This window comes from Bombina bombina, chromosome 5 (genome assembly GCF_027579735.1).
Source record: "Bombina bombina isolate aBomBom1 chromosome 5, aBomBom1.pri, whole genome shotgun sequence".
Classification (NCBI taxonomy): Eukaryota; Metazoa; Chordata; class Amphibia; order Anura; family Bombinatoridae; genus Bombina; species Bombina bombina.
The window spans coordinates 289,797,937-289,823,714 of record NC_069503.1 but is presented as its reverse complement, the minus strand read 5'-3'; the positions used below and the strand labels follow the sequence as shown (position 1 = coordinate 289,823,714).

The following is a 25,778-nucleotide window of genomic DNA, read 5'->3' as shown; positions in this document are numbered from 1 at the left end:
CAGTGACCCGCAGATAGTCCACAGCCTTGCTAGAGACCTCAGGAACTAGACTCGAATGAGTCAACAGCCTCCAAGAGAAACCATCCCCTGTAGTCGGTCTCCAAATAGCACACCCCTTACAAAAGAAAGGGAACAAACTAACGTATTATTCCACAAAGAAGAAAAGGCACGGAGAAAACATGATTGTACTTGTAAAGCGCGGCTAATCTCCCTTAAGGGACTCAAGGCGCTGCTCATTTTATCAACCTTGAAAGGAAGAAGGGCTGAGAAAACCTTGCCGGGGATCGAACTTGCAGCCTTCGGTTTGCTACAGTGCAGAATAGCCACAGTGCATTAGTATGCTGAGCTAGCTTCCAGCTAGCATAAGGAACTCCAGAAAAAAAAACTAAAAAGGGCACAACGTGTCCTAAATAAAAACACAGAGCAAAAACCCGAGAAACCGGGTCAGGCTAACAGAGACCCAATCAGTCTCATAAAAAGAAGGGGAGGCAACGCCCAGACCCCAGAAATACAGAAACCACGGGATAAGGCCAGGAGTCTGAAACAGAGAGAGGATCTTCCCCTAACACAGTGCAACCGCACTCTAGAAAGCAACTGAAGATGAAGATCCCAAAGTCGTAAAAAGGTATCTGGGAATACTGAAATATTCAGAACGAAACCTCGTGCAGCAAGCTCAGATAGGTCTGACGAACAACACCTGAAGCAAAAACACTGCACGCTGCAGTCATCTAAAAATGACTCTAAACTTAAGTACTTGCAGGGCAAGTAGAAAGCAGCTGAAGATAGGATCCTTCAGATTCCTAAGAATCCACTAACCAGAGGATAACGTTGCAGGCTATCTAAGAGCCGCCAGTCCTTCCCACAAATCTTGAATGTGGAGAAAGGAGAAACCTCAAAAAGGCTTACTGTACCTTGAATGCTCCAAGGACGAAATAACAGAGCAACAGATAAACTATTCCCTCAAAAAGGGAAGGGCACAGATAAGAACAGCGTACATGTCCACAAGACATGAAGCCATAGTATGATCAAAACACGGACCGAATAAAAAATCATCCAAACACCACTGTTTACCCAACAGAGTAAAAAAACCTAATTTATGTAAGAATTTACATGATAAATTCATTTCTTTCATATTGGCAAGAGTCCAAGAGCTAGTGACGTATGGGATATGCAATCCTACCAGGAGGGGCAAAGTTTCACAAACCTCAAAATGCCTATAAATACACCCCACCACACCCACAATTCAGTTTAACGAATAGCCAAGAAGTGGGGTGATAAGAAAGGAGCAAAAGCATCAACAAGGAATTGGAATAATTGTGCTTTATACAAAAAAATCATAACCACCATAAAAAGGGTGGGTCTCATGGACTCTTGCCATTATGAAATGAATTTATCAGGTAATTTCTTACATAAATTATGTTTTCTTTCATGTAATTGGCAAGAGTCCATGAGCTAGTGACGTATGGGATAGCAAATACCCAAGATGTGGAACTCCACGCAAGAGTCACTAGAGAGGGAGGTATAAAAATAAAGACAGACAATTCTGCTGAAAAATTAATCCACAACCCAAAACGAAAGTTTTAATCTTTATAATGAATAAAACTGAAATTATAAGCAGAAGAATCAAACTGAAACAGCTGCCTGAAGTACTTTTCTACCAAAAACTGCCTCTGAGGAAGAGAAAACATCAAAATGAATTTAGTAAAAGTATGCAAAGAAGACCAAGTTGCTGCTTTGCAAATCTGATCAACAGAAGCTTCATTCTTAAAAGCCCAGGAAGTGGAAACTGACCTAGTAGAATGAGCCGTAATCCTCTGAGGCGGGGGATTTACCCGACTCCAAATAAGCATGATGAATCAAAAGCTTTAACCAAGATGCCAAAGAAATGGCAGAAGCCTTGACCTTTCCTAGAACCAGAAAAGATAACAAATAGACTAGAAGTCTTCCTGAAATCTTTAGTAGCTTCAAAATAATATTTCAAAGCTCTTACCACATCCAAAGAATGTAAAGATCTCTCCAGAGAATTCTTAGGATTAGGATACAAAGAAGGGACAAAAATTTCTCTACTAATGTTGTTGGAGTTCACAACTTTAGGTAAAAATTTAAACGAAGTCTGCATAACCGCCTTATCCTGATAAAAAATCAGAAAAGGAGACTCAAAAGAAAGAGCATATAATTCAGAAACTCTTCTAGCAGAAGAGATGGCAAAAAGGAACAATACTTTCCAAGAAAGTAATTTAATGTCCAGAGAATGCATAGGCTCAAACGGAGGAGCCTGTAAAGCCTTCAAAACCAAATTAAGACTCCAAGGAGGAGAGATTGATTTAATGACAGGCCTGATACGAACCAAAGCCTGAACAAAACAATGAGTAACAGGAAGATTAGCAATTCTTCTGTGGAACAGAACAGAAAGAGCAGAGATTTGTCCTTTCAAGGAACTTGCAGACAAACCCTTATCTAAACCATCCTGAAGAAACTGTAAAATTCTAGGAATTCTAATAGAATGCCAAGAGAACTTATGAGAAAAGCACCATGAAATGTAAGTCTTCAAAACTCGATAATAAATCTTTCTAGACACAGATTTACGAGCCTGCAACATAGTATTAATCACTGAGTCAGAGAAACCTCTATGACTAAGCACTAAGCATTAAATCTCCATACCTTCAAATTTAATAATTTGAGATCCTGATGGAAAAACAGGCCTTGAGATAGAAGGTCTGGCCTTAACGGAAGTGGCCAAGGTTGGCAACTGGACATCCGAATAAGATCCGCATACCAAAACCTGTGTGGCCATGCTGGAGCCACCAGCAGTACAACGAACGTTCCATTAAGATTTTGGATCCAGGGATCCTCAGGCGGAAAAATATAAGCAGGTTGATAATTCCAAGGAAGTGTCAACGCATCCACTGCTTCCGCCTGAGGATCCCTGGACAGATACCTGGGAAGTTTCCTGTTTAGATGAGAAGCCATCAGATCTATTTCTGGAAGCCCCCACATCTGAACAATCTGAAAAAACACATCTGGGTGAAGAGACCACTCTCCCGGATGTAAAGTCTGACGACTGAGATAATCCGCTTCCCAATTGTCTATACCTGGGATATGGACCGCAGAAATTAGACAGGAGCTGGATTCCGCCCAAGCAAGTATCCAAGATACTTCTTTCATAGCTTGAGGACTGTGAGTCCCACCCTGATGATTGACATATGCAACGGTTGTGACATTGTCTGTCTGAAAACAAATAAATGGTTCTCTCTTCAGTAGAGGCCAAAACTGAAGAGCTCTGAGAATCGCACGGAGTTCCAAAATATTGATTGGTAATCTCGCCTCTTGAGATTTCCAAACCCCCTGCGCTGTCAGAGATCCCCAGACAGCTCCCCAACCTGAAAGACTTGCATCTGTTGTGATCACAGACCAGGTTGGACGAACAAAAGAGGAGCCTTGAACTAAACGATGGTGATCTAACCACCAAGTCAGAGATAGTCGAACATTGGGATTTAAGGATATTAATTGAGATATCTTTGTATAATCCCTGCACCATTGGTTCAGCATACAAAGCTGAAGAGGTCTCATGTGAAAACGAGCAAAGGGGATTGCGTCCGATGCTGCAGTCATGTCATGAGACCTAAAACCTCCATGCACATAGCTACTGAAGGGAATGACTGAAACTGAAGTTTCCAACAAGCTGCAACCAATTTCAGACATCTCTTGTCTGTTAGAGACAAAGTCATGGATACTGAATCTATTTGGAATCCTAAAAAGGTTACCCTTGTCTGAGGAATCAAAGAACTTTTTGGTAAATTGATCCTCCAACCATGTCTTTGAAGAAACAACACTAGTTGATTCGTGTGAGATCCTGCAGAACGTAAAGGCTGAGCAAGTACCAAGATATCGTCCAAATAAGGAAACACCGCAATACCCCGCACTCTGATTACAGAGAGAAGGGTACCGAGAACCTTTGAAAATATCCTTGGAGCTGTTGCTAGGCCAAAAGGAAGAGCAACAAATTGGTAATGCTTGTCTAGAAAAGAGAATCTCAGGAACTGATAGTGATCTGGATGAATAGGAATATGAAGATATGTGTCCTGTAAGTCTATTGTGGACATAGAATGCCCTTGCTGAACAAAAGGCAGAATAGTCCTTATAGTCACCATCTTGAATGTTGGTATTCTTACATAACGATTCAAAATTTTTAGATCCAGAATTGGTCTGAAAGAATTCTCCTTCTTTGGGACAATGAACAGATTTGAATAAAACCCCAGACCCCGTTCCTGAAAAGGAACTGGCACAATTACCCCAGACAACTCCAGGTCTTAAACACACTTTAGGAAAGCCTGAGCTTTCTCTGGGTTCACTGGAATGCGTGAGAGAAAGAAACTTCTCACAGGCAGTCTTACTTTGAAACCTATTCTGTACCCCTGAGAGACAATGTTCTGAATCCAATGATTTTGGACTGAATTGATCCAAACATCCTTGAAAAATCTTAGTCTGCCCCCTACCAGCTGGGCTGGAATGAGGGCCGCACCTTCATGCGGACTTGGGGGCTGATTTTGATCTTTTAAATGGCTTGGATTTATTCCAGACTGAAGAAGGCTTCCTTTAGGGGAAGGATCAGGTTTCTGTTCCTTATTTTGTCGAAAGGAACGAAAACGGTTAGCAGCCTTAAATTTACCCTTCAGATTTTTTATCCTGAGGCAAAAAAGCTCCCTTGAAATTATTAGCGTCTTAGCATAGAATTAACTTAACAATGCTATACACATTATGATCTGGTACTTGTTGCACTAAGGTTTCCAACTAAAAAGTTTAAGCAGCTGCAACATCAGCCAAAGAAATAGCAGGCCTAAGAAGATGACCTGAACATAAATAAGCCTTCCTTAGATAAGATTCAAGTTTCCTATCTAAAAGAAGTACTATCTGCCGTAGGAATAGTAGTAAGCTTAGCAAGAGTAGAGATGGCCCCATCAACTTTGGGGATCTTTTCCCAAAACTCCAATCTATCAGTCGGCAAAGGATACAGTTTCTTAAACCCTGAAGAAGGAGTAAAAGAAGTACCCAGTCTATTCCATTCCCTAGAAATCACATCTGAAATGGCATCAGGAACTGGAAAAACCTCAGGAATAACTACATGAGGTTTAAAAACCGAATGTAAACGTTTATTAGTTTAAATATCAAGAGGACTAGTCTCCATATCTAATGCAATCAACACCTCCTTTAATAAGGAACGAATATACTCCATTTTAAACAAATATGAAGATTTGTCAGTGTCAATATCTGAGGCAGAATCTTCTGAACCAGATAGATCCTCATCAGAGATAGATAAATCAGAATGTTGTCGGTCATTTAAAAATTCATCAATTTTATGAGAAGTTTTAAAAGATCTTTTACGTTTATTAGAAGGCGGTATGACAGACAAAGCCTTCTGAATGGAATTAGAAACAAATTCTCTCACATTAACAGGAATATCCTGAGCATTAGATGTTGAAGGACCCGCAACAGGTAATAGACTACTACTAATGGAAATGTTGTCTGCATGTAAAAGTTTGTCATGACAACTATCACAAACTACAGCTGGAGGAACAGTTACCACAAGTTTACAAAAAATGCACTTAGCTTTGGTAGAACCGACATCAGGCAGCAGGATTCCACGAGTAGATTCTGAGACAGGGTCAGTTTGAGACATCTTGCAATATGTAAGAGAAAAAATAACATATAAAGCAAAATTATCAATTTCCTTATATGACAGTTTCCTGAATGGGAAATAAATGCAACAAAATAAGCCTCTGGAAACCAGAAGCAAAAAAGAAATGAAGACTTAAATAATGTCAAAAAATTTGGAGCCAAGTATGATGCCCAACTGACAAAATATTTTTTGGCGCCAAGAACGTCTGCAACAAACACAAGCGTCATAGATGACGCAACTATGTGAAAAAACTCGGCGCCAACTAATACGCCGGAAATGATGAAATTACGTCAACAAACGTAATTCTCGCGCCAAAAAAGTCTTGCGCCAAGAATGACGCAATAAATTATAGCATTTTGCGCTCCTGCGAGCCTAACAGCCCGCAATTTAGAAAAGAGAGTCAATTTGAAAATTTCAGGTAAGAATTTTTTTTTTCATTTCCCAAATATGAAACTGACAGTCTGCAAAAAGGAAATATACTGATAAACCTGAATCATGGCAAATACAAGTACAAATATATATTTAGAACTAAATATAAAGTGCCAAACCATAGCTGAGGGTGTCTTAAATAAAGGAAACATACTTACCAAGACACTCATCTACATAAAGTAGATAGCCAAACCAGTACTGAAACGAGAATCAGCAGAGGTAATGGTATATAAGAGTATATCATCGATCTGAAAAGGGAGGTAAGAGATGAATCTCTCCGACCGATAACAGAGAACCTATGAAATAGATCCCCATTAGGATGACCATTGTATTCAATAGGTAATACTCCCTTCACATCCCTCTGTCATTCACTGCACTCTGAGAGGAACCGGGCTTCAAAAAAGCTGAGAAGCACATAAGAACGTAGAAATCTAGCACAAACTTAGTTCACCACCTCCATAGGAGGCAAAATTTGTAAAAACTGAATTGTGGGTGTGGTGGGGAGTGTATTTATAGGCATTTTGAGGTTTGTGAAACTTTGCCCCTCCTGGTAGGATTGTATATCCCATACGTCACTAGCTCATGGACTCTTGCCAATTACATGAAAGAAACTCCCCATAGAAGAACACACTCCGTCTGAAGGACAAATCAGGCCTTAAAGTTTATAACCAGTACCCAAAAGTGGATAAAAGCTCTGGCCTACATGCTTGCAAGCCCAATGAGCTAGCCCCTATGTCACAACATAGGGTTCCTGAAAAAAACTGGGTTGTCCCAAACCAGTCCTCATAAGTCTCCAGACATCCAAGAAGGATCCAAGAGAAGAACTACAGACCCGGAACCCAGAATCGTCCTAGAACAAACGACACCCTCAGGTAACACAAGATACAATCAGACCTCACAGGGGATGAGAACCGGGAAACCCAGAGAACGGTTACAGGACTCGCTCGTAATTCCAGGCCCAAAGGTAAGAGAACACCCTTAGCCGGAGGTCAACACCCCCCAGCAAGGTACTAGGCCGCGACAAAGTCATGCAATTTCTCTAGAGCCCAAAGGCCCCAAGGGCAGCACTAAGGGAAATGAAAACAAGAACAGAGTCACCCGAAAGAGAGTAGAAGAAAGGCTAGCCTCTATAATCCTTTCAGATTAACGTTCCAGAGGACCACACCCAAGGGAGAAAAATGCAAAGCATCCCAAACCCAGGCAGAAAAACATCCCCTAAGCAAAAAACTTGGAAAAAGAGACATCTCCTATCGCCCCTGATTTGGAGACGACTAACTCCCAAAGGAAGACAGAGCCTCACGGCCTTCACTTCCTAATTAAGCGGCCAAAGCCACCACAAAAACTGGACGAAGTCCAGAAAGTCGCCACCCAAAGGAAGAGAACTTCTAAAAGGAATAAGTCCTAAAAGGACACTTCCAAAGAGACCATAAAAGGCAAAACCGTAAGTACGGTGGTATGAAGTATCTAAATCCTCCAGGCCTCCAACCCACAATGGAAAGGAACACTCTAGTTCCTGAAAAATTTGGAAACGACTGAGCATGTCGTTGCGGATCTTAACGGAGTCCCGGCCCAATATATTGAAATGAGGACTGAACCAATTCCCCATGCCCCCCTAAGCAACCACGGACCCTCAAGTCCTCTCAGGATGCTAGTTGAAGCTTGTAAAGCAAGACAATCCCACAATCATATTGTGATCACTAGGCTCCCTCACCAGACCAACCGGACATAAAAAAGGTGCCACGTGTCTGAACTAGGCCTCAAAGACAGAAGGATTTGTACCCAGTCAGGGCCAGCCTGAAACCAAGGGCCCCAGCACTGTCAAGGCCACAAAGAGTATCCCCCGATGATGGAGGGATAAAGAACAGTCAGACAGACTTTTGTAAACAGAGCGAACAAAATCGCAAGTATTAATCACAAAGAGGAAAGTTCCCGAAGGAAACATCAAACCACAACATGAGCTTTAAACCAAATAAAAATCATCCTCACCGGATGAAAATAAAAGATAAGGCAACCCGTAGGTTTTCACCCAGGAAGAACGGACAGACCCGCAGGACCAGCGGTCTGAGACTTCCAAGCTCAGAACTGGAAAAGGATACACAAATAACAAAGACTATAAAAAGATTACTTCATCCCCTTATGTCTATGTATGCAAGCCAGTCGAAGAGTAAGACTGAGAATCCCCAGACCCATTAAGAGTGGGATCCTCCAGCAACGCCAAAAACGTACCTTAGTAGGACACGAAAGCAGGCCAGCCTATAACGAAAGGCGCATCATACCTCTGCCGGGACAAAAGGAAACACCGGTCCTAAAGGTTGACCCCCTGAGGCCTCAGGGGCAATTGCTCTCCCGGAAGGCTGAACTGGACCAAGCAATACCCATGCCTGATGAGCCCCAGTTAACGAAACACAGAAAATATCATAAGCACACTCCTGGGAGGAGCAGATGCGCCATGGCCATGGGGAACCGTATCGTAACCTCATTTGGGAACATGCCACACTTCCTAGAAAGGATAAGTAGCGTTTAGGTTACCTGCATGCGTAGTAAGAGTTGATGGTAGGGAACTCGTCTCGTGAGAAATAGAATCCTCAGAGACGGATGCCTCAGTGGGCACCCGATTCCCAGATCCCGAGGAACAGAGCACTCTAAATTGGCATTCGGAACATAACTGATGGGCATGTATCACCCGGGTCAATTCATATTCTTTGCAAGAAGTAGAGTCTAAATCAGAGACATCCGTCTCCAAGAATCCTCCATAGCTGGGACACTGCCCCTCCAGAGAACCAGACACCAGCGGACTAGGAATTCTCGGTCTCCACTCGGTCCAGAAAGCGGAAATGGGGTCACAAGGTAAACTTTGCAGTCCATGGAAAAGCGTGCGCGACCGAAAAAGGCTGCATCACTAGACATAGGCCGTTATGTTACAAAATAGCCATGAGCCGAAGCAACACTACGCAGTAGCAGACAGAATCACATAACAAACATGATTATAAACCCCCCTGTTCAATAATCCCCCTCAGGAGATATTAACCCTTGATTCCTAGATACAAAAAGGAGCCTCACTGAGACCCTATGCTAAAGTTATCCCCATAAGGTTGTAGCCCCTCTCGGATAAACAGTTGAAATTAAAATACATCCATGATGAAAGTAAAATTAAACGATCTTACCGGAATCTACGCCATGGAACAGGAACACTGCCCTTCAAGTGTGACAGATAGTAGCGTCGCCTCTGCCATGGACTTGAGAGAAAAAAGCAGGCAGCGAAACTCGTCAACACTGAGACTCTCTTTGCATCTCTGGACTCTAACTTTCACCCATGCTCTCACTGAGAGGTTGACAGGACAACTTATGTATGTATGTATTGGGTACTTGTAAAGCGTGGCTAATCACCTGTAAGGGTCTCAAGGCACTGCTCATTTTATCAACTTAAAACTCCAGTCCCATGCCGAAGAGTACTACCCTCCATAAAAGACTATCGAAAACTTCTGACACTTCTCTGCCAACCTCCTGGGACGAAAGGCAAAGTATGACTGGGGGATGAGGGAAGTGGGAGGAGAATTTAATCCTTTGGCTGGGTGTCTTTGCCTCCTCCTGGTGGCCAGGTTCTAAATTCCCAAAAGTAATTAATGCAGCTGTGGACTCTTTCCATTTATGAAGAAAAGAAGATGCTCAATTTGAACATTTCGAACAACCTGTAAACTCTGCAGTCTGTGGTGCAAAAGCTTCTTCTTTAAACTTTGTAGGTGCATATACAGAAGCTTTTCTTGTTGATCTATATAGTGGAGATTTGGATTATTCCACAGCTATGGATTTAGATAAACTGAAAAAAATCAGATTTTTACCCTAAACAATACCTTGGGCCTCTTATTAATGCATATCAGTAAGCAGTACAAGAGGAAATAGTATATTTGGATAATAAAGAACACATAGCACAGTTTAATTTGAGTTATCAGGAACACTTTGCTATACAATCACTTAAGAACAATAAGGACATAGTAATACGCAATTCGGACAAAGGAGGCAACATAGTGATATTAAACAAAGATGATTATTTTCAAGAAGCCCTCTGTCAATTGTCAGAAGAATCGGTGTACACTAGGTTAAATGGCAATCCTATATTAAGATTTAGGAAGGAGTTACTGATAGAGGATGGTGTTGCATTAGGAATATTTTCCAAACAAAATGTCAATACATTGGTCCCTGAGAATCCCATCACACCCATTTTTTACCATGAACCAAAAGAACATAAAGACAGTCGGTCACCACCTGGAAGACCGATTGTCTCCGGTATAGGTTCCTTGTTTGAACTGCTAGCAGAATGGCTAGACAAAATATTACAACCTTTGGAACAGAAACAATTTAGCTATCTTAAAGATACAGGTCACCTATTGGAAATTTTGGAAAAGACCGTATGGGGCGAGGGATTTTCATGGATGGTTATAGACATAACTTTGTATACAAGCATTCCGCAATATCTAGGAGTGCAGGCAGTAGACTTTTTTCTACAACATGAAATTAATCTAGAGCCAGCAGTCAGATGTTTAATTTGTGATGTACCCCATTTCCTACTGTCATATAATTTTTTTATGTTTGATGATTATTATTTTTTGCAAATTTGCGGCACCACGATGGGGGCAAATTTGCCCAGACCTTTGCAAATTTGTTTGTAGCATGGTGGAAACTGGAATTAATAATCCCTTGATTGAAAAAAAATCACTATACATACGGTATATAGATGATTTGCTCTTTGTAATCATTGTACTATTAGATAACTTTAGCTTTGTTGACTATATGGGATAGCTTAACAACAACAGAGTTGGATTAAAATTTACTGGTGTGTTTAGTATGGAATCAGTGAACTACTTAGATCTCACTCTTATAGGCAATGACAAATGTATTACCACTAAAACATATAGAAAACCCAAATCTGGTAATACTATATTAATGCCACTTCAGAACATCTAAAACACCTCATCAGAAGTATCCCCAAAAGCTAGTTTATTAGGTTGAGAAGAAATACAAAATCTGATCACATTTATGAACAACAGTCCGCAGAAATAAGAGATGGGTTAACCCATCGAGGCTATAATAGGGAAGTACTAGAACAGCAATGGAAATAAATTAAATCCTACAAAAGGACCAATGGAACAATTAAAAACAAAAATAGTGACAACTTCTCAGAAAGTGCTATCATATTTACAACTGAGTATACTGAACAGTTTGACTCTATAATCAAAATCCTCAGAAAACATTTACATATTTTAAGAGGGGATGAGGTACTCAAAGATAAAATAGATCTGTGTAAATTTGTCCCTAAGAAACCATACACTTTAGCACAAGTCCTATCACCTAGCCTTATAAGTAGGAATAACAGTTTTAGACAAACTAATTGGTTATCCAAAAAAGGTAATTTTAGGTGTGGAGTGAGAGCATGCAAGACCTGTAACAGTATTTTGATAGGCTCTACTTTCAAATCAACAACTAATGGGAATTCCCACAACATCAATTTTTATGCAAATTGTGGTACCATGTATGTTGCAGCGAACTTTAATGGTGTACATTTTACCAGCATATCGGCCATGACAATTTAAATTATAGATGTAGCAACAGTACCTAATAGAGGAGGTAATAGGGATCACATACTAGACAAAAAAGAATTATATTGGATCTTAAAGTTAGATACCAAACTACCACAGGGTATGAATAGAGAATGGGATATACGTTATTTGTGTAAGTAGTTAACTTCGCCCCTAAATAAACCCCTTTATCAATTAGCAGCTCCAACACATTACATCAGATATTAATAGAAGTATGCAGCATTTAAGTTTAAAAATGTGCTTGTTGAAAACAGAAATTTGACAATATTTGTAACTATATGTGTTTAACATACACAATATGATTTATGATGTTTTCTATATTGCACATGCAAATGTACTAAATTGTGCCACATGCCATAGATCGCCTACATGATTACCCGTGTTTGTATGTTTTTTAATTAATTGGAACATTAAGGGTTAAGTCCCAGGGTATAAAAGAGTGTGCTCTCCTTAGGGAGACATGTCTATGAATAAGTGCAAGTAGGGTGTGTGAAATGCGTCAGCCATCTCTCTTGTCAGCTGTCAAATCTTTGTCTGGCCTTTTATGGGCTATTTTTAGCTACTTTGGAATAAAGATCTGAATTTTTTAAATACCCTGGCTATCCCAGAGTCACTACTTCTGTGTCCTTTTTGTCTGCTGGTTGGCAACTTGGATCCGTTGCCTAGGTAGCTACTCCCTGTCTGTATGCTGCGCACCCAATGTGACGTGTACTCAGCAACTCAGCTTGTGTGTCTTGGAGCCGGAGAGAGGGAACGGTTTTTTGCTGGTTTAGACAATGCTATAAGGATTCCATTAGTGTAATAGAATGCCATAACAGTAAAAATAATGTGAGCTACAATGTAATGTGTTAATAATATCACACAATATGTGTCACACAAAAAAACAACTGTTAAAATCATATGCTTAAAGGGACAGTAACGTGAAAATTAAACTTTCATGTTTCAAGCAGAGCATGCAGTTTTAAACAACTTTCCAATTTACGTCTAATGTCAAATTTGCTTCATTCTATTGGTGTCTTTTGTTGAAGAATAAAAGCAGGTAGGCATATAGGAGTTAAGTAGTGTGAATGTGGTTTCAGGACTGTATAGCAGGCGTGTTTGCAAAATTTTGTTTCATTTTCATTAGTTAAATAAATAATTTAAGTTTAGTTAAAAAAAAAAATTCTTCAAATTAGTTATGTTAAGTTAAATCGTTTTCGGGATCCATTCGTTATTTCTCTCCCCCCTTCAATCCATCCTAAATGCCTCGGCTAAGCTAAAGCACCTCTCCCGACGCTCTGTATCTGCTACACCCCTCTGTGAATTCCTTCACTGGCTCCCCATTCACAGCAGAATTAAATTCAAAATTCTCACTCTGACCTACAAAGCCCTTACTAATGCAGCCCCCCCATACCTGTCCTCACTCATCAACAAATATACTCCAGCCCGTTTCCTAAGATCCAACAACTATCTACTCCTTGCCTCTTCTACCATCACCTCCTCTCATGCTAGACTACAGGACTTCTCTTGTGCGGCACCAACCCTCTGGAACGCACTTCGAGTTGTCAGACTTTCCCCTAACCTCTCCTACTTTAAACGCTCCCTAAAGATCTTCTTGTTCAGGGAAGCCTATCACCAAATCAGTAACTAATGCATTCCACTTGCTTAATAGTTGCCCTCATCTAACTCCACACTAACATCATTCCCACCTTTGCAGTCCCCACCTCCTGTTTCTCACCCTCCTACCCATTTAGATTTTAAGTTCCCACGGGAACAGGGCTCCCAATTCCCCCTGTATTTGTTTGTTAAATTTTGTCTGTTGTCTCATATTGTACTGTCCTTTTATCTTTGTTACCCATAGACAACGCTGCGGAATCTTTATAAATAATAATAATAATAATAATCTGTTTGTTATTTTGGATCCATTCTTTATTCATATTCATAATTCTATTCTGAAGTTTAGAATGGAATAATGACTATGAATAAAGAATGTATCCGAAATAAAGAATGTATCCAAAAACAATTTAACTTAACATAATGTGCCGATTCCCGAAACAAAATAATCTAAAAAAAACACTGTCGCTAACTAAATCTGTTAACCCATAAAATGCTGCCCCCCCACATCGCCAACACTAACTAAACCTATTAACCCTAAAACACCGCCAACACTAACTAACAGGAAACACTTCCACAGATCTAGGCTTGACATCAAAAACCCTGTTCAGTTTAATAACCTTAGGAGTCTCAGTAACTGTAGATTCAGAATCCTCCAGAGTAGCCAAAACCTCCTTAAGAAGTAAACGAAAGTGCTCAAGCTTAAATCTAAAACTAACCTCCTCTGAGTCTACAGTACTAATCACAGTAGAATCTGATTGAAAGACTTCACCCTCAGAGGCTGCTAAAGAATGGTCATCCTCAGATAATTGGGATAAACTGACCAAGGCAGCCTTTGCGTTAGAAGATACTCCTGATTTAGAGTAAATATTCTTAGATTTTCTTTATCTCTTACCCAAGATAGGTAAGGCACTCAGGGCAGCAGACACCGCTGAGGTAAGCTGCGCTGCAAAATCACCTGGTAAAAATACTTCCCAGGCATAGACTGAGTAGAACCACAGGGTAATGTTTGTGTGGCTAAGGGGGTTAAACTTTTGATGAAAAGCAGCATCTTTAATTTTTGACTGCAGCATATTTGATAAGCAAATGGAGCAAAGTTCCACAGGAGGAATCACTTGTGCCTCTAAACAATATAAACATTTATCAAAATTAACTGTAAAATTTTGATCCTTTTCCATAGTGTCCATATGAGTATACCAACTCAGAAACTCTTAAAATAAGAAATAAGTTAAAAAAATGTAAATGCTTTTAAACTTTACATTACCACCAGCGTTAACAATAAGCTAATATATGAGCCATATGGAGCAAACAAAAAATAAATAAAAATAAATAAATATAGCACCGCTATACTCCCAGCCATTGCTGGAGTAGACTCACCACCTCCTGAATATACACAACAGTTGCCGCACTCGCTCTGGTAAACACTCTGCACCCTGAGAGCTACAGATATCATCGCTACCCGCCACTCCAGTGGAAAAGGCAGACGCGCAGTCATCATGTGACCGCATCAGAAATAAACTGCGCCATTAGAGAAAGCGTGTGAAAATACACTGCGCTATAGAAAAAAACTTAACAGTGCACTAACCACCTTAACACCCTTTAAATGTCCAAAATATTTCTCAGCCTCAGAACAAACCCTGACAGTCTCAGTCCCATGAACATTGTTAATACACACATAAGTTATCACACTAGTGTGCTGCATATACTGCCTATAGTAAAAATCCCCACAATGAATGGATTTATAATAAATGTCCACAGGCCCCATTGACATCCAGAGAGGGAATTAACCCCTAATGTACTTGAGCCTTCTTACCTAAGAAGGAAAATAAGCAACTACCTTTGAAGCTTCAGCTGTAGGGCAGACACAGCAACTCGGGTCTGACAGGTCCAGACGACTGCTGACAGGGACCTGGAGAAAAGGAAAAGCAGAGTAACCAACCCTGCTTTTTCATATGGGGGTTAGCATAAATTGATAGAGGAGAAACAAGGACTATCCTTCTGACCACGAATAGCTAACAACTTCCACAACTCTTACTCAAGAGGATTACATGGACACAGCATTGCCCCAATCCTTACTAGCAGGGAAACTACCCATTAAAGGATAAACTTAATAATCTTTTAGAGCACCATCTTCGCACACCTCCTAGATACACGAAGGCAAAGAATTACTGGGGATTATGGGAAGTGGGAGGGATACTTATAGCTTCGCTGGGGTGTCCTTTGCCTCCTCCTGGTGGCCAGGAGTTGAATTCCCACTAGTAATTAGAATGGATTTGTGGACTCTCCATGCCATTGGAAAGAAAATTGCATTTCCTGCCTAAACCATGGAAGTTTAATTTTTACTGTATCTTAAAAATATAATACATTTGTGTTTATTTTCCTCATCAGCTCGAGTTAAGTCTGACACCCAAAGATGACAATCAGTAGTAGAGAATTATATGTGAACTACAGTTTGAGCAATAAGGAACATTTTTATGCTTAAGGCCATACTAACAAGCACCCATTCCACTGATACTTAACAAACGGCAGAAATGACTGCCAACAGTAGATAGCCCATCCAGTGCTGAGCACATTGCAGCACAAGATCTAATTAAGGAGTATATCAACAACCCAACAGAAGGAGGCAAAGGGACCTGTGCTTTCGACACCTGTGGTAGGCTTGTGACTAACTCCTACACCTGTAGTAATTGTGTCATTACTGCATACTCCAATCTCCCCTTTGTCTCTCAGTGGCAGCTCTAAGAGGAAATAAATGTGGGCCTCAAGTCAGTCTGAGGACCCCTCTCAAAAAAAATCTTAAGACCACCTCATTTCTTCAGCCATCTCCTGGGAGGCAAAGTTTAAACTGGCATACCAGTAAGGTGGGAGGGGGTGAAGTGCTCTTAAAAGTTTTGGAAATCTTTGCATCCTTCTAATGGCTAGTAAGTAAATCCCATGAGTAATGGATCGTGGACTCTCACCACTTTATAAAAGAAAAAATGTTCAAGAACTCATGTTAATTAGAGTTGAGTGTGACTCTTAATTATGGTATCTTTCATCATATTTGACTCTAGATTCCATCAAATCATGACATTTATTCTGACTAATTTAATTAAGAATGTATTGCAATCACAATCAATGGCTGCTACAACACTGTTTCTGATCTGGAAAAGACTGGTTATACTGCTAAGCTTGCAACTATTTTTTATAAAAAAAATAAAAATCTAATAAAATAAATAAATAGAAAATAAATCTTAGCACTTCGGGAAGAGGTAGGAGGTAAGTACAATAAGACCTCCAGGGATATGTAACATAGTTAAAAGGACTTTTGTAATTGTCTACACTATTAATAATGCATACTCCATCTAATTTTTTAAAAGACTTACAGCTAGATTATGAGTTATCCGCGTTATAGGGAATTTAACGAACGCTACAATAGTTGTGTTATTTAACCCTCTATAGCGCAGCCATTATAGGTTTTGAAACAGCCTCCTTGTGCGTGCGATATGTTTGCGTTGAGCTCCATACCGCACAAAATACAAGCGATGATTTGATGTGCTCATGCACGCTTTCCCCATTGATGTCAAGACATCAATGGGGAGAGCGTGTCAGAAAAAAAAACTAACACCTGCGATAGCGGAATGAAAAGCTCCGTAACGCAACCCAATTGATGTCTATGGGGGGGGGGGGAAGTAACGTTTAAACCTAACACTCTAACATAAACCCATGTCTAAGCACCCCTAATCTGCTGCCCCCGACATCGCTGACACCTACATAATGTTATTAACCCCTAATCTGCAGCTCCCGAAATTGCCACCACTATACTAAAGTTATTAACCCCTATTCCCCTGCACCCCAACATTGCCCACACTATAATAAATCTATTAACCCCTATTTCAGCGCTCCCCGACATCGCCGCCGCTAAATAAACTTATTAACCCCTAAACCTCTGGCCTCCTACATCACTTCCACTAAATAAAACCATTAACCCCTAAACCGCCAGCACCCCACATTGCAACAACCTAAATAAAACTATATTAAGCCCTAACCCTAACGTAACCCTAACACCCCCTAACTTTAACATAATTAAAATAGACCTAAATTAAAGTTACAATTATTAACTAAACAATACCTATTTACAACTAAATACAAACTTACCTTTGAACTAAAGCCTAAGATAGCTACAATATAACTAATAGTTATATTGTAGCTAGCTTAGGTTTCGTTTTTATTTCACAGGTAAGTTTGTATTTATTTTAACTAGGAAGACTAGTTAGTAAATAGTTATTAATTTACTAACTACCTAGTTAAAATAAATACAAACTTAACTGTCAAATAAAACCTAAGCTGCCTTACACTAAAACTTAACATTATAAAAAATAAAAAACCCTAAAATTAAAAAAAAAAACCCTACATTACAAAAAATAACAAATGAAAATATCCAAAACAATAAAAATTATTCCTATTCTAATACCCTTTTTTTTTAAAAAAAACACCCCCAAATAAAAAACCCTAATCTATAATAAACTACTAAGGGCCCTTACAAGGGCATTTTGTAGGGCATTGCCCTAAAGATATCAGCTCTTTTTCTACAAAAGAAAAACAAACACCCCCTAACAGTATACAAACCTCCACCCCCCAAACCCACAAAATAAAAATAAAGTAAAACCTAATCTACCCATTGCCCTGAAAAGGGCATTTGTATGGGCATTGCCCTTAAAAAGGGCATTCAGCTCTTTTGCTGCCCATTAAAAATAAAAAATGGCTAAAAAAAAAACCACCACAAAACGAAAAAAAATTACAAAAATAACAAACGAATTAACAAAAATAATAAAAATTATTCCTATTCTAATACACATTTTAAAAATAAAAGACCTGATATATACTAAACTACCAATAGACATTAAAAGGGCCTTTAGTAGGGCATTGTCCCTAGTTAAACAGCTCTTTTACCTGAAAGAAAATTACAAAGACCCACTAACATTACAAACCCCCACACCCTCAAACCCACAAAATAAAAAATAAAAACTATCTAAAAAAACCTAAGCTATCCATTGCCCTGAAAATGGCATTTTTATGGGCATTGCCCTTAAAGGGACATGAAACCCAAAAAAATTATTTCATGATTCAGATAGAGAATACAATTTCAAGCAACTTTCTAATTGACTTCTATTATCTAATCTGTTTTATTCTCTTGGTATCATTTGTTGAAGGAGCAGCAGTGCACTACTGGTTTAAACTGAACACATGGGTGAGCCAATGACAATCAGTTTATATATGCAGCCACCAATCAACAGCTAGATAAACATTTCAGCAAAGGATAACAAGAGAAAGAAGCAAATTAAATAATATAAGTAAATTGGAAAGTTGTTTGAAATTGTATTCTCTATCTGAATCATGAAAGAAAAATGTGGGGTTTCATGTCCCTTTAAAGGGGCATTTAGCTCTTTTGCATTGCCCTGAAAAGGGCATTTAGCTCTTTTACGAAAAGCCCAAACCATAAACTAAAAAAAAAAACACCCAAAAAAGTAAAAAAATCCTAACACTAACCCCCGAAGATCCACTTACAGTTGCTGAAGTCCCGCTTGAAGGATCTTCATCCTGGTGGCTCCATCTTAATCCAGACGGCTTCATCTTCATCCCGGCGGCGCGGAGCGGGTCCATCCTGAAGACATCCGGCGTGGAGCATCCTCTTCAAACGGTCGCCGCCGTATACTGAATCTTCAATTCAAGGTACGCGATTCAAAATGGCGTCCCTTGCATTCCTATTGGCTGATTTGATTTTAGAAAAGCCAGTAGAATTTCAGTAGCTCTCATTCTATTGGCTGATATGAATTTCCAAAATCAAATCAGCCAATAGGAATGCAAGGGATACCATTTTGAATCACGTACCTTGCATTGAAGATTCAGTATACGGCGGTGACTTTATGAAGAGGATGCTCCGCGTTGGATGTCTTCAGGAGGGACCCGCCCCGCGCCACCGGGATGAAGATAGAAAACGCCTCCGGGATGAAGATGGAGCTCCCTGGATGAAAATGGAGCCGCCAGGATGAAGATCCTTCAAGCCGGGACTTGAGCAACTGTAAGTGGATCTTCGGGGGTTAGTGTTAGGATGTTTTAAACTTTTTTGGAGTGGGTTTATTTTTTTAGTTTAGGGTTTGGGCTTTTCGTAAAAGAGCTAAATGCCCTTTTCAGGGCAATGCAAAAGAGCTAAATGCCGTTTTAAGGGCAATGCCCATAAAAATGCCATTTTCAGGGCAATGGGTAGCTTAGGTTTTTGTTAGTGTTAGTTTTTTTTATTTTGGGGGGTTGGTTGGGTGGTGGGTTTTACTGTTGTGGGGGTCTTTGTATTTTTCTTTGTTTAACTTAGGGCAATGCCCTACAAAAGGCCCTTTTAAGGACTATTGGTAGTTTATTGTGGTCTAGGTTTTTTTAATGTGGGTGGATTCTTTATTTTTATAGGGCTATTAGATTAGGTGTAATTCTTTTTTATTTTTGATAATTTCGTTTGTTATTTTTCGAAATTTTGTGTTTGTTATTTTTTGTAATTTAGTATTTTTTATTTTTTGTAATTAGATAGTTTGTAATTTTTATAGTAGTGTTAGGATTTTTTGAATGTGTATTTTAGTTTTATTTAATTGGTAGTTAGATTAATTTTAGTTTAATAGTTATATTAGTTTAATTGTTAGTTTAAACTTAGTTTTTTTTAATTTGACAGGTAAGTTTTAATTTAATTTGAGATAGGGAAATTGTAATTTTAATATAAAGTTAGGGGTGAGTTAGGTTTAGGAGTTACTAGTTTAAATTAGTTTATTGCAATGTGGGGGCTTTCGGTTTAGGGGTTAATAGTTTAATTTAGACTCCTCTAAGTGTAGTAGTTAAAGGACCATTAAACCTAAAAAGTTTCTTTCACAATTCAGATAGAGAATACAATTTTAAACAATATTCCAATTTACTTCTATTATCTAATTTGCTGCAACCTTTGTATATACTTTGTTAAAGAAATAGCAATGCACATTGGTGAGCCAATCACATGAGGCATCTATGTGCAGCCACCAATCAGAAGCTACTGAGCCTATCTAGATATGCTTTTCAGGAAAGAATATCAAGAGAATTAAGCAAATTAGATAATAGAAGTAAATTAGAAAGTTAGAAAGTTTTTTAAAATGGTATTCTCTCTGAATCATGAAAGAAAAAATGTGGGTTTAATGCCCCTTTAAAAACACTTTCTGAAGATTTATTGAAGCACACAAAATTCAAACTCACACTAGACAACCTCAAACATGTGAGGTATGTTAAGGCTTATCCTGAAACACCATTAGATCCCACAATATATAGAGACACTACTGTCCAAACAGATACCTCTCCCTCAATGCAGGTAAATACTCCATGTAAAAGTGATGGCAAGTCAAAGCGTCTTATCTTTGGGTCAAGAGGTCCCTGGTGTCCCAGTAAAAGATCTCCGGTGTATAAAGTGAAAATCGCCACACTAAACAGCTTGATCAACATCAGTAGCCGGCTCATGGATCCAAACAGCTGCGTGTGACGTAGACGTAGCTATGGTGGATCCATGAGCTGGCTACTGATTTGGATCAAGCTGTTTAGGGAGAGGTATCTGTTTGGACAGTAGTGTCTCTATATATCATGGGATCTAATGGTGTTTCAAGATAAGCCTTAACGTACCTCACATGTTTGAGGTTATCTAGTAGTGTGAGTTTGAATTTTGTGTGCTTCGATAAATCTTCAGAAATTGTTTTTAACTACTACACTTAGAGGAGTCTGCGCTGTTCTTTTTCTGTTTTTCTTGTCTAGCGATATCCCAGCTTCCAATTCTGAGACCTAAGAAAGAAGCGACTCCAATGAGGATCTTTACCAGCACCAAAGCATCATTTTATGCAGCTTATATCCTTTTTTCATTGAAAAATATAATGGCAAAATTATTTGTCTTTTGATACCAGGGCGCTTGATATTTTATTTTATGTTTAATAGTTTAATTTAGTATATTTCGTTGTGCGGGTCTTGCGGTTTATGGGTTAATAGGTTTATTATAGTGGCGGCTGTGTAGGGCTTAATTACTTTAGTATAGTGGGGGCGATGTGGGCGTATAGCAGATTAAGAGTTAATTATATTTAAATAGTGTTTTCGATGCGGGAGGGTGGCGGTTTAGGGGTTAATAACTTTATTATATTGGTGACGATGTCAGGAAGCGGCGGAATAGGGGTTAATAAAATGTATTAGTGGCAGCGATGTCGGGAGCGGCAGATTAGGGGTTAATATGTTTAATATAGTGTTTGTGATGCGGGATGGCCTTGGTTTAGGGGTTAATAGGTAGTTTATGGGTGTTAGTGTACTTTGTAACACTTTAGTTATGAGTTTTTTGTAACAGTTTTTTTGTGTAAAACTCATAACTACTGCTCTCAGATGGCGGTACGGAACTTGTTGGTATAGGGTGTAACACAAGTTTTTTAGCCTGAACGCAAAACTTGTAATGGCTTCGCTATGGAAGTCCCATGAAAAAACTTAATTTTTACGAGTGCGGGACTGACGTTGCATTACAGACTAAAAGGCTTGCGGTACAGCTATACCGACAAGACTTGTAATGGGTGCGTTGCTGTTTTAACGCTGAAATTGCCATTTTTTCAGCGTTAAAAGACGAATGCACAACTCGTAATCTACCTGTAATTTTTTTTTAACTTTAGCATCCCATTAACTTTTAAGGTAGTTATTCTAATATTGAAACATTATTATAAGTGTCGTGTTTTAATATAAATCTTTTTATTGTTCGGATAATAAAACCCCCTGATGAATTTGAAAATCTTACAGATTATTAAATAAAAGAGAAAACTACACTATTTTATTTTCCAGAAACCAATTAGCCTCTAGGCAAAATAATATGTATTGTGTTATCAGTATTCTTACTTATAGCCCTGATAGCATGACTCATAGACTGGTCATTAGATTCCCGTTTTACCCTTTTGTAGCTCCAGAAGCCTAATAGATCAACAGGTAATGCCAGAGGTCCTTTAAAAAAAAAATTTTTTGGTTTTGTTTAAGGACATGGAGAAGTACAATTGTAACTGGCACTCACAATCCTATTTAAGGGGACAGTCTTTTTGTTTAAAAAGATAGATAATCCCTTTATTAGCCATTTCCCAGTTTAGCATAACCAACATGGTTTTATTAATATACTTTTTACCTCTGTGATTACCTTGTATCTAAGCATCTGCAGACTGCCACCTTATTTCATTTTATTTTTACAGACTTGCATTTTAGCCAATCAGTGCTGACTTCCAAGTAACCACGTGCGTAAACACAATGTTATATATATGGCACATATGAACTAACACCCTCTAGATGTGAATCACTGTCAAAATGCATTCAGATAAAAGGCGGCCTTTAAGAGCTTAGAAATTAGCATATGAGCCTACCTAGGTTTAGTTTTCAACTAAGAATACCAAGAGAACAAAGCAAAATTGATGATAAATTTAAATTGAAAAGTTGTTTAAAATGACATACCCTATCTGAATCATGAAAGTTTATTTTTGACTAGACTGTCCCTTTAATAAACAAGCCCTATTCATATGATTTGTTTTTAGTTTTCTTTAACATTACATTTTGACCTTTAATATATTGCCATTTAAACTCATAGCTTATATTGTCTTTTAGCAATTTTCATTTATGACACAGAGCAGAAATACCTTTGTTCAAGAGAATTTATGCTCTATGGGATGGTCATACACAGCCCTTTACACTAGTGTTGCAGACATGGGAAAATGATGAACTAAAAATGAGCACCATTGCTTCTCACGACCCCAAGAAAAAGCTGAACTAAAGATGTGGGCTCTGGGGTGGCCAAAACTCAAAAGAGCCTTCTTGAGAAAATAACGGCAGACATACAGACATTCCCTGCTCGCTTACTTAAATCTGGCTCTTTGCTAGTGAAATTTTTAGGAAATATATTATTTTTTTTTTTTTATTAATGGCAATACATTTTAATTTAGAGTGGCCTGTAAGGCATAAAAAATATTGATCAACAGCCCCCAAGCATTATGAAGTTGGTCAACACTGCTCTAAGAGATAACTTCTTCATAAATAAATATATGTGTACCCCAATTGAATTCCACAGATACCCTGTTTTTATGTGATTAATCTGACTACTTGTTTTGGTATTTTGTGGAAAAAGCTTTCAGCTTCCACTTTATTAAGTACCTTCATATATTTGAAGGTTTCGGGAGGCCTGCAGGAGGGAGGGAAATCATAATAGCCAGTTCTTGCAACCCTTAATGAGCAGCAGCGTGCAGGGTATGATGTTGTAGATGTAAGGGGTTAATCATGTGGACTAGGAAATCTACCTTCAATAAAGAATTATTTATTGAAAGAAACGTATACACACAGATAACCTTGTGCTGGGGTATTTACGGCCACATTTGTTACAAATAACATAACAGAAACAAAAAGGCAAGAATCTAAAACAAATAAACGGATGAACCAGGTTATATCACCTTAACATAAATCATGGTACAGAGTACCCTTCACATCCCTCTGACAAGCACTGTATTCTGAGGGGAACTGGGCTTCAATATGCTCAGAAGAGCCTTTCACTGAAGAAATAAAAAACACATCATCATGCTTCAACCACCTCCTAAGGAGGCAACGTTTAAAACTGAGGTATGTGAGAGTTGGGAGGGGTATTTATAGGCTTTTGAGATTTGGGATACTTTGCATGCTCCTGGTAGGAATGTATATCCCATAAGTAACAGCTTGTGGACTCTCACCACCTATATGAAAGAAATGTAATATTGCAAGAGCAATAAAAAAAAGAATAATCTTCCAGTAGACAATAGTGTTTGTAAAATGAATTGAGATCTTTGTAATAGCATACCTCCCAACATTTGTGGCTGGGTTGGATGGGGGCCTGTTGCCATTTCATTGGTGGAGCAGTGTTGTCAAGGGCGGGGTGGCAAGTGAGTGGGATTCAGGGTGTGCCTGGACATTTGGTGGGAGTGTCTGGTTGGTCCATGGGAGAGGCTAAGGGAAATTCTGTAAATATGGCTTAGAACAAAGCTTAGAATTTGTGGCTGTCCCTCTCAATTAGGGGTTGTTAAATGGCCTGTAATAGTAAAACAGCAGGGTAGTGATGCCCCTACACTCTTTAGTCAGACTAGTTATAAAAAAACAAGCAGTTAAAATACTTGGTCTATTTTTTACATTTCCAGTACTGCATCCCACCTTTGCAACGGCTGTTTCTAGCCATATTGTACCTTCTATAACATATTCCTACTTTGCTGCATTTTTTGCTACCTTAAAGGGACAAGAAACCCAAAGTTTTCTTACACAACTCACATAGAGCATAAACTTTTAAACAACTTTTCCATTTACTTCTATTATCTAATTTGCTTAATTCTCTTGGGTATCCTTTGTTAAAGGAGCAGCAATGCATTACTGGGAGCTAGTTAATGCTTTGAATGAGCCAATAACATGAGGCATATATATGCAGCCACCAATCAACAGCTACTGAGCCTACCTATGTATGCTTTTCAACAAAGAATACCACGAGAACAAAATTAGATAGCAAATTGGAAAGTTGTTTAAAATCACATGCTCTATCTAAATCATGAAAGAAAAAAAAATGGGTTTCATGTCCCTTTAAGCTTTTGCCACTGGAAAACAAAATGTTTGTAATTATTTTTCATAATTATTTCACATTTTATTGGGTCTCAAATTAACATCAGTTCCCTTTTACAAAATATAAAAATGTAAAATTGTATTCCTATCTTTTGCAATAAAAGTATTCAAAGAAATGTGATCCATGTCACAAAGTGTTGTCAAGAACTCTGGTCCCTTTACCTCCTAGGCAATGAGCAGACAGAATAAGAGTACGTCTTATTCTCCCCTGCTGATTTTGAACGTTTGCCCACTGACAAAGAAATGATCAGTCTATAATTTTATTGGTAGGTTTATTTGAACAGTGAGAGACAGAATAACAACAAAATCCAGAAAAACGCATTTAAAAAAAATGATAAATTGATTTGCATTTTAATGAGTGAAATAAGTATTTGATCCCCTATCAATCAGCAAGATTTCTGGCTCCCAGGTGTCTTTTATACAGGTAACGATCTGAGATTAGGAGCACTCTCTTAATTTCAGAACTACAATAGGTAACAAGATAGAAAATTGGTTATAACTGCTAATTTCTATAGACAGCCTGAAACAACATTATTAAATATACAGAAACAACATTTATGTATCCCTGATAAATGTATTTCTTTCATGATGGTGAGAGTCCACAAGATATAAAATTTGTGAATTACCCTCCAGTCCACTAGGAGGAGGCAAAAACACCCCAACATACTAGAGTTCTAAATCCCTCCTAAGTACCCTGCATCCTCAGTCATACATATAGCCAAGACAGAAGTAACAGAAAAGCAGTAAAGACAAAGTGGGATAAATGAAGTGCTTAGAGGATCATGGACTCTCATGATGATAAAAAAAAATATCAGGTTAGC

At 38.7% G+C, this 25,778-nt stretch overlaps 1 protein-coding gene across 1 annotated transcript in view; it reads right to left on the bottom strand.

Moving 5' to 3' along the window:
• ANKIB1 (ankyrin repeat and IBR domain containing 1) overlaps positions 1 to 25,778 on the bottom strand; it is a 575,165-nt gene that overhangs the window by 81,646 nt on the left and 467,741 nt on the right. The gene's annotated exons all lie outside the window — the stretch shown is intronic.